The sequence below is a fragment of the Lactuca saligna genome, chromosome 5, assembly GCF_052625555.1.
Source record: "Lactuca saligna cultivar CGN05327 chromosome 5, ASM5262555v1, whole genome shotgun sequence".
NCBI lineage: Eukaryota > Viridiplantae > Streptophyta > Magnoliopsida > Asterales > Asteraceae > Lactuca > Lactuca saligna.
This window is the reverse complement of record NC_136421.1, coordinates 271221376-271236565: the sequence shown is the minus strand read 5'-3', so window position 1 is coordinate 271236565 and position 15190 is coordinate 271221376.

Below are 15190 nucleotides of genomic sequence, written 5' to 3'. Positions count from 1 at the left end.
ACATGTAATTCACAAGTGAATCACATATGAGTTACATGTAATACATATGTAATTTACATATAAATCACATGTAATTCACAAGTGATTCACATATGAATTATATGTGATTCACATGTAAATCACAAATGAATCATATATGAATTACATGTGATTCACATGTAATTTGCATGCTAACCACATGTAACTCACAAGTAAATTTCATATGAATTACATGTGATTCACATATAAATCATAAGTGAACCACATATTAATTACGTCTATATACACACATGTATTTTGTGAGTTTTCTTGCATTAATCAATTTTTTTTCTTGTAGATTTGGAAGAATTTGTGGAAAACATTGAAAAGATAAAAATGATAAATTAAAGAAAATATGGAACATGAAGACATAAAAACGCTTTGAAATTTTGTAATATTTTTTGTTTTTTTTATATTTTATTTTGTATTGAATAAAATACTTGTACTATTGTGTATATAGATTATTAAATTAAATGGATTTTTTTACATGATTACTTACATATATTATAGTATAAGAAAGACGTATATATGTACTTGAAAAATATACATATAATGTTTTTTTTTTTTGTTAAAAAATTAGAGTTTTTTTTGTTTAATTATTCCAGTTTTTTTAATTTATTTATTTCTAAAATTTTACTTTTTTTAAAAAAAAAATTAGTTTTATAAAAAAATTGCTGGTTTTTTTAAAAATTACAGTTTTTTAAAAAAAAATACAGATTTTTTTTAATTAAAAAAATGAAAAAATATCCATTTTTAAAAAAAATCAAAAATTATTTTTTTAAAAAATTCTGAAATTTGATTTATTATGTTAATTTTTAGAATTTTTTATAATATTTTCTATAACAAAAAAATTAAACGTTAAATAAGATTGATAAGATGACGATCGTGCTCCTAATGAATTAATTTTGATCTAACGCTCTAACTTTAGTTCTCAGGTTCTCATGAAACTTTGAGTTCTCAACGGATCTCATATATATATATATATATATATATATATATATATATATATATATATATATATATATATATATATATATATATATATATATATATGTTAACATCGATTTTGGTATTAAATCTTAACCAGAAAAGACCTAGCATTTTCCATTGTTTTGATGTGGCCCTTTAATCTTCCTGTTTTAAACAAAAATTAATTAATTAATTAATTAATAAATCTACAAATATATATATATATATATATATATATATATATATATATATATATATATATATATATATATATATATATATATATATAACAACCCACATTTGATACATTTTTTCTTTTAAACCAACTTTTTCATTTTAACACATAGTTCTTATGGTTATGTAACATCCAATTTCGGGATGTTCATGACTTCAAGATAGCAGACGTTATTTGGTCGAGTAAAAGGTATTGGATTTTATACAAATAGAGTTTAAACTTTATCGGATGTTGATAATGTTGGTTAAGTGATTTAAGCTCTTAAATCGTGTGTTGGAGAAAAATTGGTTAAATTAGAAAAGTGATATTTAATAATGTTGTGTATATTAATAAATTAAGTTATGTATGCTTTAAGTCAAAAGTAAGTTGATAAAATTGTAAGGCTTGTAAATACTTACGCGTGCATATAAAGATCACTCAAAAATGGAGTTAGAATGAATCCGTAATACGTAAAAATAGATATAAATACGTAATACATAAAAAATATGTAAAATACTTAAAAATACATACAAATACCTAAAAATATACGTTTATACATTTAAAATATATATAATTATGTAAACATATACATATAAAAACTTTAAAAAGGTACATAAAAACATAAAAACATATATAAATATGTAAAAACATTTATATAGTATATATATAAGTTTTTATAAAATCTGTAGAAAAATCTCATTAGTTTAGAAAAATTAACGATTTGGTTCTATTGCCTACTAAACAGGTGAAAAAATGCTAAAATAAATAAATTAGCTAGTTTCTTGGACTATTATGTTCAAAATGTTAAAAAGTTGGAACTTTTCTATTTAAAAAAATAAAATTTAGGATTTTATTAAAAAATTTCCCAAAATATTAAGATTTTTCTAGAGAATTCCCTATAAACAACAATAAAAACTAAGTTTCAAAGGAATATATATATATATATATATATATATATATATATATATATATATATATATATATATATATATAGAGAGAGAGAGAGAGAGAGAGAGAGAGATGAAAACTAAAATTAGTTTTCAAAAAAAAAAGAATATATTCGATAAAAAAAAATTATAGTTTAGTGTGGTAAAAATACAAAGTCTTTTTAAGAAAAAAAAAAAAGTTAAGGTTTAAGGTATCTTATGATATTAAACGTTTTAAAGATAGTATAAAGATTTTACTATTAATCAACTATTATAAAGATTTTACTATTAATCAGCTACTATAATATAAAATAATAAAATTGTGTATCATGTGACTACTAATAGAAAAAGCATAACCATTCTATATGATGAGGAAGTTCAATGAACGTACCGTTGGAGTACAAGATGTATAATGTGGTTCTTTCTATAAATATTGGTTGTGAAATTCAGAATATTTTATGTGCATCAAATATTATTTTATTTGAATTCTTTTATTATTTTATTTGAATTCTTTTAGTAAAAGAAATTGGTTGGTATAACGTGCTTTCATTGTTGGCAGCAATAAATGCTCCAAGAAATTTAGAAATTGCTTGGCTCTCCATTTACGTTGTTATTCAATAAGTGTAGTTGGTTGAATGGCCATGTCTTTCCCTAGGGCCAAACAATTATAATAATAGGAAAATAATTAGGATTGTTCCCTTTCTTAGTTACATCTCATATCTCATGAAAACAACAATTATTCATGATATTAAAAGTTTTAATTTACACATTTGTACATTAATTTCAGATGATATTAGAAGTTTTGTGGAATAGATGGTCAAAATTTGACTCTAAACAATAGTAAAAATGATCTCATAAAATTACAACAACCTTTCGTGTTACTAATTACCATTTATACGCTACATGGGAGGAAGTTGACATATTATGAACATAATTAAAGGGTTTCATGACACAAGCAACACCCCGAAAATCCAAATCAAATAAAGTTGAGGTGAAGCAGAGATGACCCTACCATATAAAAAATTAAGCAAGGGCTTAGGGCCCCCAATTGTAAAGGGTTCCAGTTTTTAAAATCTGTGGAATCGACGACAATTCAGTCTCCACAAAACACGATTGATTTCCACACAATACAACTTTTGTTCTAGTGTTCTTCTTCCTTCAATCCCTTCTCGATTCTACCTTCTCCATTCTTTCATTCTCGATTTCGATTGTTTGATCCGATCAATGTCTTGGTGGTAGACTAAGTACTGAAACGCAACCAGCTCCCGGTAGCCTTCTGTGGTTCTGCCTTCTGGCGCTTCTTTGATTCTTGATTTCGATCATCATCACCATCTCTATTGGTCAATAACCCTTTAGAAATTTAGGTTTATTTTTATGAAATAATTATTTTTCTGATTGTAGATTCTACTTTTTGAATCTTTTTTGTTATTAGAACTTTCTTAAGTGTACTCTAGATTGGTCATTGGTGTAAGACAACCATTAACACACTCCTTCTCCTCCCTCCTATTTATTGGTTGTTCTTGGCATCATTCTGATAGAGGATTTGAGGTACCTAACTAGTCACTACCTTATACTATTTTTTTCGAATATAGCAACTATGTGCTTGTCCTAAGTTCACCAATCACCATTACAGGTGTGTATAATCTATGTTAAATTGGCAATATGTGTGTTGAATCTATATATGTGTGTATCATTGTGTGCTCGGTTGGCTTTGAAGCATCAACCAATAAGAGAGAAACCAACCAAGGTGAAAATTTGTTTAGGATTTTGATTCATAAGAAACCTAATTTAGATTTTTATTTTGATTTGCAGGTTAATTCTCATATCCTTTTTTATCTTTATTGTATTACTGAATAGACTATAGAATCAAGGCGTCGATGTTAGGCCTTCATGGTTGGAATAGGCCATGAACAAATTTGAGTTTTCACTTTTGAGTTTTCAATTATCTTGTATTCTCAGGTATTCCATTAATCCATAATTTGATAATCAATTACTTCCGGTTTAACTTTTAACTTTAGATACTTTTTGGTTTATTATTGCGGGTCTCAAGCCTAGATAAAAGAGTTGGGTTTATAACATTAATATACCAAAGACCAAAGGGCCCTAATTTTTGGCTCGCTTAAAGCCTCGGAACTGGTTAAGCTGCCCTTGAGGTGAAGATACCATACCAAATATCTAAAAGTACTTAGTTCGTTGTATAAGTATCAGTTATCGCAACCGGGTCAAAATGTTCTACAAAATCTAATATCATGAAACAGATATTTAAATGTCTAGATATAACTTCTAGTGTTTTGTTGAAAATAGTGTACAATATCATTAACTACTAGTAATCTTTCTAATAATAACATGGTCCTTTTGGTTTGTCCTCATAACCCATTTGAGCAAAAAGAATTTACGAGAAAAAATATTATTAATGAATCATGGCTTAATAGATTAATTTGAAACTATTTTCAAATTAATTAGATAATATTAATTAATTCAAGGGATTGAATATTAGTTAATTAATTGTTAGTTAATTAGAATGTTCCACAATCCCTAAGGGATTAGGATAGGGGACAAAATCCTTATGGGATAAGGATTATCTATAGGTTTTTGAGTTGATTAAGAACTAAGCAGTTGGAGCTTATAAATATGATGTTAGGTATCAAACCCTAATGCTCCTTGACTCTTATGAAAGTCATCCCTTGTCCCTCCTTCTTCTCTTTAGATGAAAATTAATAACCCTTTTAGGGTAATTGGAATTTTTAAAAATCCCTTATCTCTCAAAAGGTTTCTTCCTTTATTGCTCTTTGGTGTTTTGAGTATGAAACAAAAGAGGGATTCCACTTTAGATCTTCCCATCCAATCAAGGTGGCTGTAACAAGATCACAATCAGGAATTCTCAAGAATATCAAGAAGATCAAGAAGATCAAGAGGTATGTAATTTTCGTTTACTATAGTAGGTTGATATAACTAGAATGAAACCTAGATCTTATTAGGGTGCATGAACACATGAACTTTATAGTAAGACAAGGAATAAAAGACAAGAAACATTAAATGCAAATATATACTCAAAATAGCAATGAATACAACGTGTTTCTTGGAAATGTCTTCATTTCGGAAGTAGCTCCATTTCGGAACTCATCACACCTCAGAATGCACATCACTTCAAAATGGCCTGACTTCGGATTGTTAGAGGTTCACTTTCAAATATCAACAATCTCCCCCCAAAGTAACCTTAGCAATCAAACAAATCCTCCCTTAGCTTCATCAAATACAAATATATAGGCACTTTAGAGACAACTTCGGACTTTTATGCACCATCTAAGATGCTCGATGAAGTTCTTCTTGAAGTGTTCAGAAGAATCACTTTTGGCAACATTGGTAATGAACTTATGAAAGATCTTTGTTGAAACAAGGTGTTTGCCAATAACTCTAAAGAATTCTTTTCGATTAGTCATCTTTATGAGATAGACATAAATGAGCTCCGGTTCTTCAATGAGGCCTTCTGCAGTAGTTTTAAAGTAATGGTGATCGGAATGGCACCAACTGTTGTGCTTTCATCTTCGAACATGACATCATCGAAGACATCATCGTTAGTAGGAGGTTTGGGAGCTTTTTCACTTGTGAGCATCGAAGGAGGATCATCTGAAACATTTATAGAGTCGGAAAATCTCCAGCATAACTAGTCTTCTGAGCTTCTTCGGAAGGATTGAAAGCCTGATCAGTTTCTACATCGGATGGAAAAGTGAATGCAAGACAACTTTGAAGAGCTCGTTGACGCATATACATAAGCCTATTTTCCACTTATGCTTTGGTTAGCTCCAAATGTCTATTGTGAGCCTTACCAAAAAAATCAGCCTAGTCTTTATCAAAAATACCCAATCGTCCTTTACCTGAAGCGACATCAGACCTGTTGTGGCTTTCGAAGCAGGAAGGACTGATCCAGCTTCATAAAGCTTAGAATTACAGGCAGGTACCCTGGTTATGCTGGTGTAGAAACGAGAGGGATTTCCAAAAAGACTCATGAGTGTTTCATAGAGGGCTTCAAGGGACTATGTTTAATACTTGCACCATCTTTTTGGGAAGATGGGGGTAGATTATGCGCAGACTCCCCATGAGTGTGTACGTGTGATATTGAAACTATGAAGGGTATTTTGGAAGAGTGGATGGGAGGGATAGGTAGAGATCCACAATTAGATCAAATGCTAATCTGTGAATCCTGTTGAGAGGATTCACTGGCGTTGGTTCTCTTTTTGGCTTAGACTTTTGAGGGTGATTTCTTTCATTTGGCTATTTGCTTCTTATGTCTTCCAGAAAAAGCTGCTTTGTTCACATCCGAGGCTACATCCTCCGAGATTGGGGTGGATTGTGTTGGGTTATACAGAACTGGAATCTCAAGATGATGTATGAGATATGGTGAGTCAGATGGAACTGTGGCTAACATGTGTTCTGGCAAACATATGATAGGTCCGGAAGAAGATTGGTTTGGTAACCTATACATATTTATAGATTTAAAGAAGATTATTTTGGTAACCTATACGTATTTATAGATTTAAAGGAACAATATACCTCTTTGATGTCCGAGTTGAAAGAAATGGATTTGAGTCTCTCAAAGTACAGTTTAAGCGTCAGAGCCTAGAATCTTGGACTATAAATCTCATTAGGCTTCCTCTTGACAACGAATTTTCGAAAGTCTTGCCATAGCACCTTGGTCAAGTCAACTTCATTGTCTATTCTGGAGAAGATGGTGTACACAACATACAACCAGGTTTTGTTGATGGTGTCTGTATCACCATGTTTTCCGGAAAATTCTCGAAGGATTAAGTGCATCAGTATAGTCCATAGGCTACGAACAAAAGACTTCTTGAACTTCTTTGCCTTGAATTCTCCATTGTACCCAATGCAATTTAGAAACGATTGAAACTCTTCAATCTTTGGTTCTTGAACACGAAAACCTTTGGGATTTTTTGGAATGCCGATCGCCTTGAGGAAGGTTTTCTTATAGACTGGAACAATCTTTTCATATGCAGTCTTCACTTCCAATACATCATCGTCAATTTTGATTCATTCAAATGCTTTGTGAAGGATGCGAATAGGAAGGTTATATAGGGTTAGGGATTTTGGTGAGAGGAACTGCGATAGGGTGGTAGGAGATGAACTTAATCATGATGTATATGGATTCATCATAATCCATGGGATCAAGAGAAAACAGTTTAGTTGTTTCTTTGAGGATGAACTCCGTGGATGAAGATGAGGCGGATACCTTTGAAGATTTCTTCTTCGATGAAGGTTTGGAATGTTTTGGAGCAGTTTGAGAAGACGCCATTGTTGAAGGTTTGAGAGCTTGAAGAACAGAGTATAGACAGAAAGGCTCTAGGAAGATGATAAAAAAAGTGAAAAGGTTGAACGGTTAGGATTCAAAATCCTTTTATAGGTCGGATATCTCGGGTTGGGTCGAAGAAAGTAATGATGACACTTGAACATGAAATGGGCCGCATTAAATGCATTTCCAAAAATGGCTTCCTAAAAGATTGTTTCTAACGAAAGACTGGAGTTTGTTTTTCCAAAAGAAAAACTGTTGTTTCAGTTCAGATTTCACGCATTGCTTTATTGGAACGTGCGCCAAAGCACGTTTATTGAGAATTAAAAGGATAATCATGAAGAAAAATTACCGTTAATATATTAATGAAAAACGTTTTAAAATAAAAACTTTAATGATAACCTTAAAATTCCTTTATAGTTGAGGCTCTAGGAATAATCAGATTCCGAGATGAGATGTCATAAGATACCTTGAAAAGAATATAAACACATTATTAGTATGTAATATAGAGTTCCAGATGACACAGTCTCAAAATGAATATCATAGGTAAAAATGCATGAAGATCTTAGAGGGCCAGTTTCAAAAGATTTGAGGTTCCAAGAATTGAAGGAACAGAGCTCGGAAGAAGATAAGAAATGAACTCACATTACCGTTTCGGATTTGAATTCCGAGATGAACTTCATAGCACATGCTTGTTTTTACAAATACTCCAAGATGAGAATTTATCAAGTAATCTGATATAACTATATCGGCAAAAACTTCAAATGATGAGGAATGCTGAAACAACTTAAGACTTAAAGAAGAGGTTAGACAAAAAGATATGTATAATGATCCTATATTTTCTGAGAGGAAACAATTCCGAGGAGAAGAGAAATTGACTTCAGAATTATTTTACTTTCTAATGTTTCCATTAAAGAGTACAAATCTTTTGGAAGAATTGAGGATGAGGCATCATCATTCCCATTTTTTTCAGAAACCGATTAAATTTGGTTTCGTCTAATTCCTTAGTAAAGACATCAACAGTTTCATCATCAGATGGAACAAAACTGAGCTCGATGTTTCCTTTTAAAACATGATCTTTAATAAAATGGTAACAAGTATCAATGTGCTTGGTTATGGAGTGCTGAATTGGATTATGAGAAATCACAATTGTACTTTGAGAGTCACAACAGATGGGAATCTGTTGAACTCGATAACCATAGTCCAAAAGCTAATATTTCATCCAAAGAACCTGCGAAGTGCAGCTTCCAGTAGTAATGTATTCTGCTTAGGCCGTTGAGAAAGCGACACAATTATGTTTCTTGGATGACCAGTTAACCAATATTTCACCTAAAAATTGACAACCTCCATACGTGCTTTTTCTATCCAGTTGAAGACCTCCATAGTTTGTGTTGGAATAGGCTTGAAGAAGGAAACTTTCATTTGTCGGATACCAAATTCGGAGGTTCTTTGTTCCTTTGAGATATCATAAAATTTGCTTGACAGACAGAAGATGAGACATCTTCGGATTAGGAATCTAGCACACATACATGTAGAGAAGATGATGCTCGAAAAACTTGTAGTAAGGTAGAGTAGCGATTCAGTCATCCCCTATACTTCTTCTGATCAACAACAACACTTGATGGGTCCGAGAAGATCTTGTGTCCGAAACCCATTAGAACCTTTGCAGATGCACAGGTGTCCACTTAATATTTTTTTCAAAAATTTAGAAATGTATTTCTCTTGATCAATAAAGATTCCTCTATTGTTTTTCTTCACTTGTAGTCCAAGGAAAAAACTTAATTCATGATTCATGCTCATTTGGAATCGACTAACCATTAACTTCGCGAAATCAGCAACCATCGTTGAATCCGTAGATCCAAAAATGATGTCGTCCACATATACTTGAACTAACGTGAGATGGTTTCCATTCGATCTTCGGAATAATGTAGGATCAAGAATTTCTATTTGAAAACCAGAATGATTTAGAAAATCAGTGAGAGTGCCGTACCAAGTGCGTGGAGCTTGCTTGAGGCCATAAACAAATTTTTGAAGTTTGTAACAATAGTTTGGATATGAAAGATTTACAAATCCACGGGGTTGTTTAAGATACACTTCCCTATCAAGTTCACTATTGAAAAAGGCACTTTTGAGTTCTATTTTGTAAACTTTAAATCCTTTGTGAGCAGCATAATCAAGAAAGATTTGAATGGCTTCAAGGCAAGGAATAGGAGAAAATGTCTCAACGTAGTCGAGTTCTTCGGTCTGAGTAAATCCTTCCACCATCAATCTTGCTTTGTTGCCAATTATGACTCTAACATCATCCAGTTTGTTTCAAAAGACCCATCTTCCACAAACAATAGGGTGATCCTGAGGAGAAGGGACAAGAGTCCACACTTGAATTCTATCAAATTCTATTAGCTCTTCTTGCATGGTTGTAATCTAATCAGAATATTCTAAGGCTTCCTTGATGGATTTTGGCTCAGCCATCCTAATGAATCACAGGAAGTGACACTCATTTTGAATGTTGGCTGCCGAGCGAGTTTGAACACCAATGTTGAGATTTCCAAGGACTTTATTTGGAGGATGATCCTTTGTCCAGATATGCAATCTCAGAAGTTCTCGTGCAGCGAATGATATGATATCAACAATAGGGTTATATTACTCCCCCTAAACAGTTTGAATTTGAGGATGATGCTCCCCCGAAACTTCTGAACCAGATATTCCAATTTCTTCATCAGTTGGAAAGTCAAAGAAGTTGGCATCGTCTTTGTTATTGTTCGGAATGGGATAAAATATGGCGAATTGATATGCTACATCTTGAAACCCATCAACATTTGATTCGAGGGTTAGATGACTACTCTCCCCTCAACCTAAGAATGTTGAAATGAATCGGAATCAAATGGAGGAAAGGTTGGGGCCAAACCAGAGACATTTTGAAAAATCGGAGCTTTAGTTGATGACGACGATCTTGATTGAGATTTCGAATCAAGAGCAGTTTTTATTGGTCCGAACAGGCTTTTGAAATCGACTTCATGAATAATTTGAGAATCGGATACCCATGAGGTGGAGCATCAGACTCCATGATGTGTGTTGTAACATGAGTAGGATCTGAGTTCCGAATAGAATTATCATCAAAAGTGACATCAAAGCTTTCCTCAAGTACACGAGTTCTATGATTCATAACTTTGTAGGCTTTAGACTTGGTTGAGTATCCCACAAAGATGGCTTCATTGGCTTTTATTTGAAACTTGGTGTCTCGATCACTATTATTTTTGATAAAGCATCTACAACCAAAAACGTGTAAGAACGAGATACTCGACTTTCGACTATATGTAGCTTCATAGGATGTCATGTTGAGATGGTGATTAATGAAGCTTCAATTTTGAGTGAAGAAAGAAATGGAGACGAATTCAGCCCAAAGATAGAGAGGAATGTTTGCTAAGTTCAACATCGATTAAGCAGCTTCAACGGGAGTTCAATTTCTTCTTTCAACCATACCGTTTTGTTGAGGAGTGTTGGGAGCAGAGAAATTATGGTCGATGCCATTGTCAGAGAGGAATTTCTCAATGGTGGCATTGGTGAATTCAAAGCTATTTTCACTTCATATTATTTGAACAGGGAGTTTGACTAGAACTTCAATTCATTTAATGAAATTAATGAGTTTAGAGGCTGTTTCAACTTTTAGCCTTAGGAAGAAGAGCCAAGTGAACCTTGTGTAGTCATCAACAATCATAAGAATATACTTTTTGTGATGTAGAATTTCTATAGTAGATGGTCCATAGAGATCGATATGAAGAAGTTCTAGTGGTTCCAAAATAGACTTTTCAATAATTACATGATGACCTTTATTGGACTGCTTCCCACATTCACACGCATCACAGAGATAATCATTTTCGAATTTGAGGAGTGGCAGACCTCATACCATTTCACAAGAAACAAGATCATTCATGTATCAGAAGTTGAGATGAGCGAGCCTCCAATGCCATAACCAACTTACGTTAGGAATGGCCTTTGAAAGAAGACAAATTTGAGGGTTCCAATGATCATGTTGATGTCTAAAGGATACATATTTTTGATGCGGTCTGATTTGATAAGACATTCTTTTTGGTCTTTTGTCACAATGTAGCTATGTTTCTTGTAGAATTCAACTCTTTGGTTTGCATCAGTGAGTTGAGCCATACTGATTAGATTATGCTTGAGATTAGCTACATACACCACATTAGAGACAGAGAATTTTCCGTTGGTCATGACGCCATAACCTCGAATTTGTGAATTTGAATTATTTCTATATGTCACGTAACTCGTGTAGGAGCGAGCTTCAGATCACATAGAAAGTCTTTCAGCCCAATCATGTGCATGGAACAAGCACTATCAATATACCATCTTGTATCTTGTTCTGAAGTACAAAATACCTACAAAATCAGTGAGTTTTGGAGTTTTTAGGCTCCAAGTTAGACTTAGGGACTTTGACATGGGCTTTGGACTTGGTTTGTGATATCTGAGCAGTTGGCATTTCGGAAGACTTTTTCCGAGAATCTTTTAAGAATATGCAAAATGTCAGGTTCTTTTCGTTTATCTAAAAGTCATATTCAACTAATGGTTTTTTGGATACTACTTTTCTCGAAGGAACAACTTTCTGAAATGTTGTAGGAACTATTGTGTTCACAAATTTTACAATTGTGTTTTCAAACCTTTTCACTTTCCATACAATTGTGTTTTGAAACTTTTTCACTTTCCATTCAAACCTTTGTTTTGAGTATTTGGAAGGTTTCTGAACAACAGTGTTCCTAGCAACTTGTCATTTGTTTGTTGCTTTCAAAGGCACATTAGGTTTTGGAAATTTTTTTGGTTTGAAAATTGTGCCATCTGATTTAGCAATAAACACGGAAGAAGAAACTATCCGAGGAGAGTTAGTTTTCACAGAAGGAGTCTCAACAGTGACCTTTTTTTTTACAACTATTGTTAGATTTCTTTTGAGCGACTGAACTAGCAGGATTAGATGTCCTCTTAAGGATCCTAACAGGCATGAAGGTATTGCGGTTCCTAGTAGATGAACTTGCTATTTGAGACACTTTATTCTCATATTTCTCGAGGAATCTAGAGGCCTTCCTAGACCTAGTTTCTTTCTTAAGGGCATTCTTAGCTTCGGTCATTGGATGAACGATATCTTTCTTATTCAGCCAGGGTTTCTTCCGAGATTCATATGATGACTTGGAAGTTCGTCCAACTGTTGGATTGTTGAAATGAGGCTTAAATGGCACTAGAGTCGATTTCGATATCACATCAAAGTTAGAAATACAAGAATCAGACGAATCATCACACATAATTTCTTCATCTACAACATTATCAAATGCTACCCAAACAAAGTTGGATTTGTCACAGTCATGTCCATTTGTCTCCAGAATGATTTCCTCAACAGCACAATTGTTCGGTGGACCAAAGTTTGGAAACTGAACTCTAGTACATCCGATGTCAGGGAAGGATTCTGAAGATATCAGAGGTGGAAGAGGCTTGTAATCAGGACATTTAACAATGATAGGTTTGAGCTCAAGAATAAGAGATTAGAACTTGTCATAAGTCTCACTAAGGGACGACAATGGTGAGACAGGGGTATCCGGATAAGTATGGTTCAGAATTTCTCCCATAAACGTTAAGTATTAAATTTCCTTCAAGGGACGAACAACAAGTTTCGGTAACTCACTTCCGAGACCTGGTGCTTTGGACCATGGGTGATCAAAATTATGTTCCATCCATTCGTTTGCTTCAAGCATATCAATAGAGTTATGAAAAGCAACATTTTGGCATTAAAACGTTTGTTATTAGTAAGTAGAATGTTTCTTTCATTGAAAGTAATTTCACAATTTTCTTTGAAAATAATACATTCATCCTTAGTCATTACAAGTTCTCTATCTAATGATTCAATCTTAAGCTTGCCGTCTTCAAAACATAATCTAACACAAGTCAATTCAATATCCAACTTCTCACTAACTTTTATGGCAAACTAATGGGATCTATGAATAACTGTCATATATTATAGAATTTGAGTTAGATAGGGTTCACAAATAGATAAATCCAAATTATTGTTAGTGATCATGGATTTTACTTGCTAGATGATGCTTCCCTTTAGTGGATCATTCGTTACCATGTAACAAAAGTTTTGCCCAACATCTTCTTCATTTGCTTTTAAACCAGAAGATAGGTATCCTTCATCACATTTAATTGAATGTCTAGCCATAAGACACATGTTTCTTGTAGATATTTCTTCACCCTTATCACCAGAAGACCAGTACCCATCAACATTTCTTAACAGCGTGGTAACAAATGCCTTTTCACTTTCAGCGAGTTCTTATGCTTTACGAGCATAGTAGGTAGAGTTTTTACCTTCGGTTTTTGGGAAATTTCAGCCAAATAGTCCTTTGCAAAGTGGTTTACGAGACCAAATTTGTGACAAATAATCTTAGGGTTGACTAGTTTTGGAACTTCCTGGGGTTCCAAATAGTGATTTGGGATGTTGGGTCGGTATGCTGATGGATTTTATGTAGGTTTAGTGAAAGGTTGAGGATCTCTTTAATGAGGAGCTTGAAATCAGTTTTGAAAAGTTTTATGACTTGGATTCCACGGACATTTATACTTCATAGATAGAAATGTGAATTCTTGTTGGAAGTGAAGTTCATTATCAGCTAAATCGAGATCAAGATTTTCTTCAAATGAAGGGTTCGAAACATGTGGGATAGGTGGAGTAGGAAGTGTTGGTTGAACAGATGAAACAGGTGGGATAGTTCCAAAAGGACCCGAAACAGATGGATTCGTAATTAGTGGGTTAACAGAACTAACTAAGGCAAGAGGAACTTATGATAGTTCTCTTAATGTTTGAGCAATATTAGATTCATGGCCTTTCAGTTCGTCAAATATCTGATAAAGCTTCAGTTTCTTCAGAGATCCATTACATTGAAGACATGACTTAACATTCATCCATCCTTTTCCAAAGCTGTTGATGAACTTTAAATTGTACTCAAGCGGAGTTTTGACTATTCTGTGTGCAGTCAAGTTTATAACAATCATGTATCATTTTGATGCAGAGGCTACAGATTCACTAGGAGTTGTGGTGAAGGTATCAAATTCGTTTACGACAGATGTCAAATGCTTATCCTACATGTTCTTAGAACCTTTGAACAAGTCTTGAAGTGTATCCCAAATCTCATTGGCAGATTTGCGCAATTTTATGTGCTCAAAGAGAGAGGGAGGAACACTAAACACCATTTCTGAGAACGTAATTTGATTTGCATGAAGCTTTTCGATGTCTGATGCAGTTAGAGGTGTTAGACGTTGTTCTTCTTGACCCATGAGAGTAGCAATAACATCTCTGGCCATTTTTCTTATGAGAAGATGAAGACCTTCCTTCACAAATCTCCATATCTCTTCACCTTTTCCTTACCAAGTAAAAATCTATCCATTCTAACTTTCCATTGATCATACTCTCCAACAACTAGAAATGGGGCACGCGTTAGGAAACCCACACAATTTTCTATTTGCATTGAATACATTTATTGAGTTGGATTAGAACCAACCATTAAAGTTAAAGTATTAGAGCTGAAGTGGTATATAGAAGAACTTTTATATTGAAGAAAGAAATGATTGAGATACCAAGGTAATCTCAAATCAAATATAATATGTTCTTATGGATACAAAGGAGAACCACTTAGGCTCTAATACCAACTGAAAGTGTAAGCATATGTGCGTGGAAAAGGTTTGAAAACTCAGACCTTGAATTGACTTAAT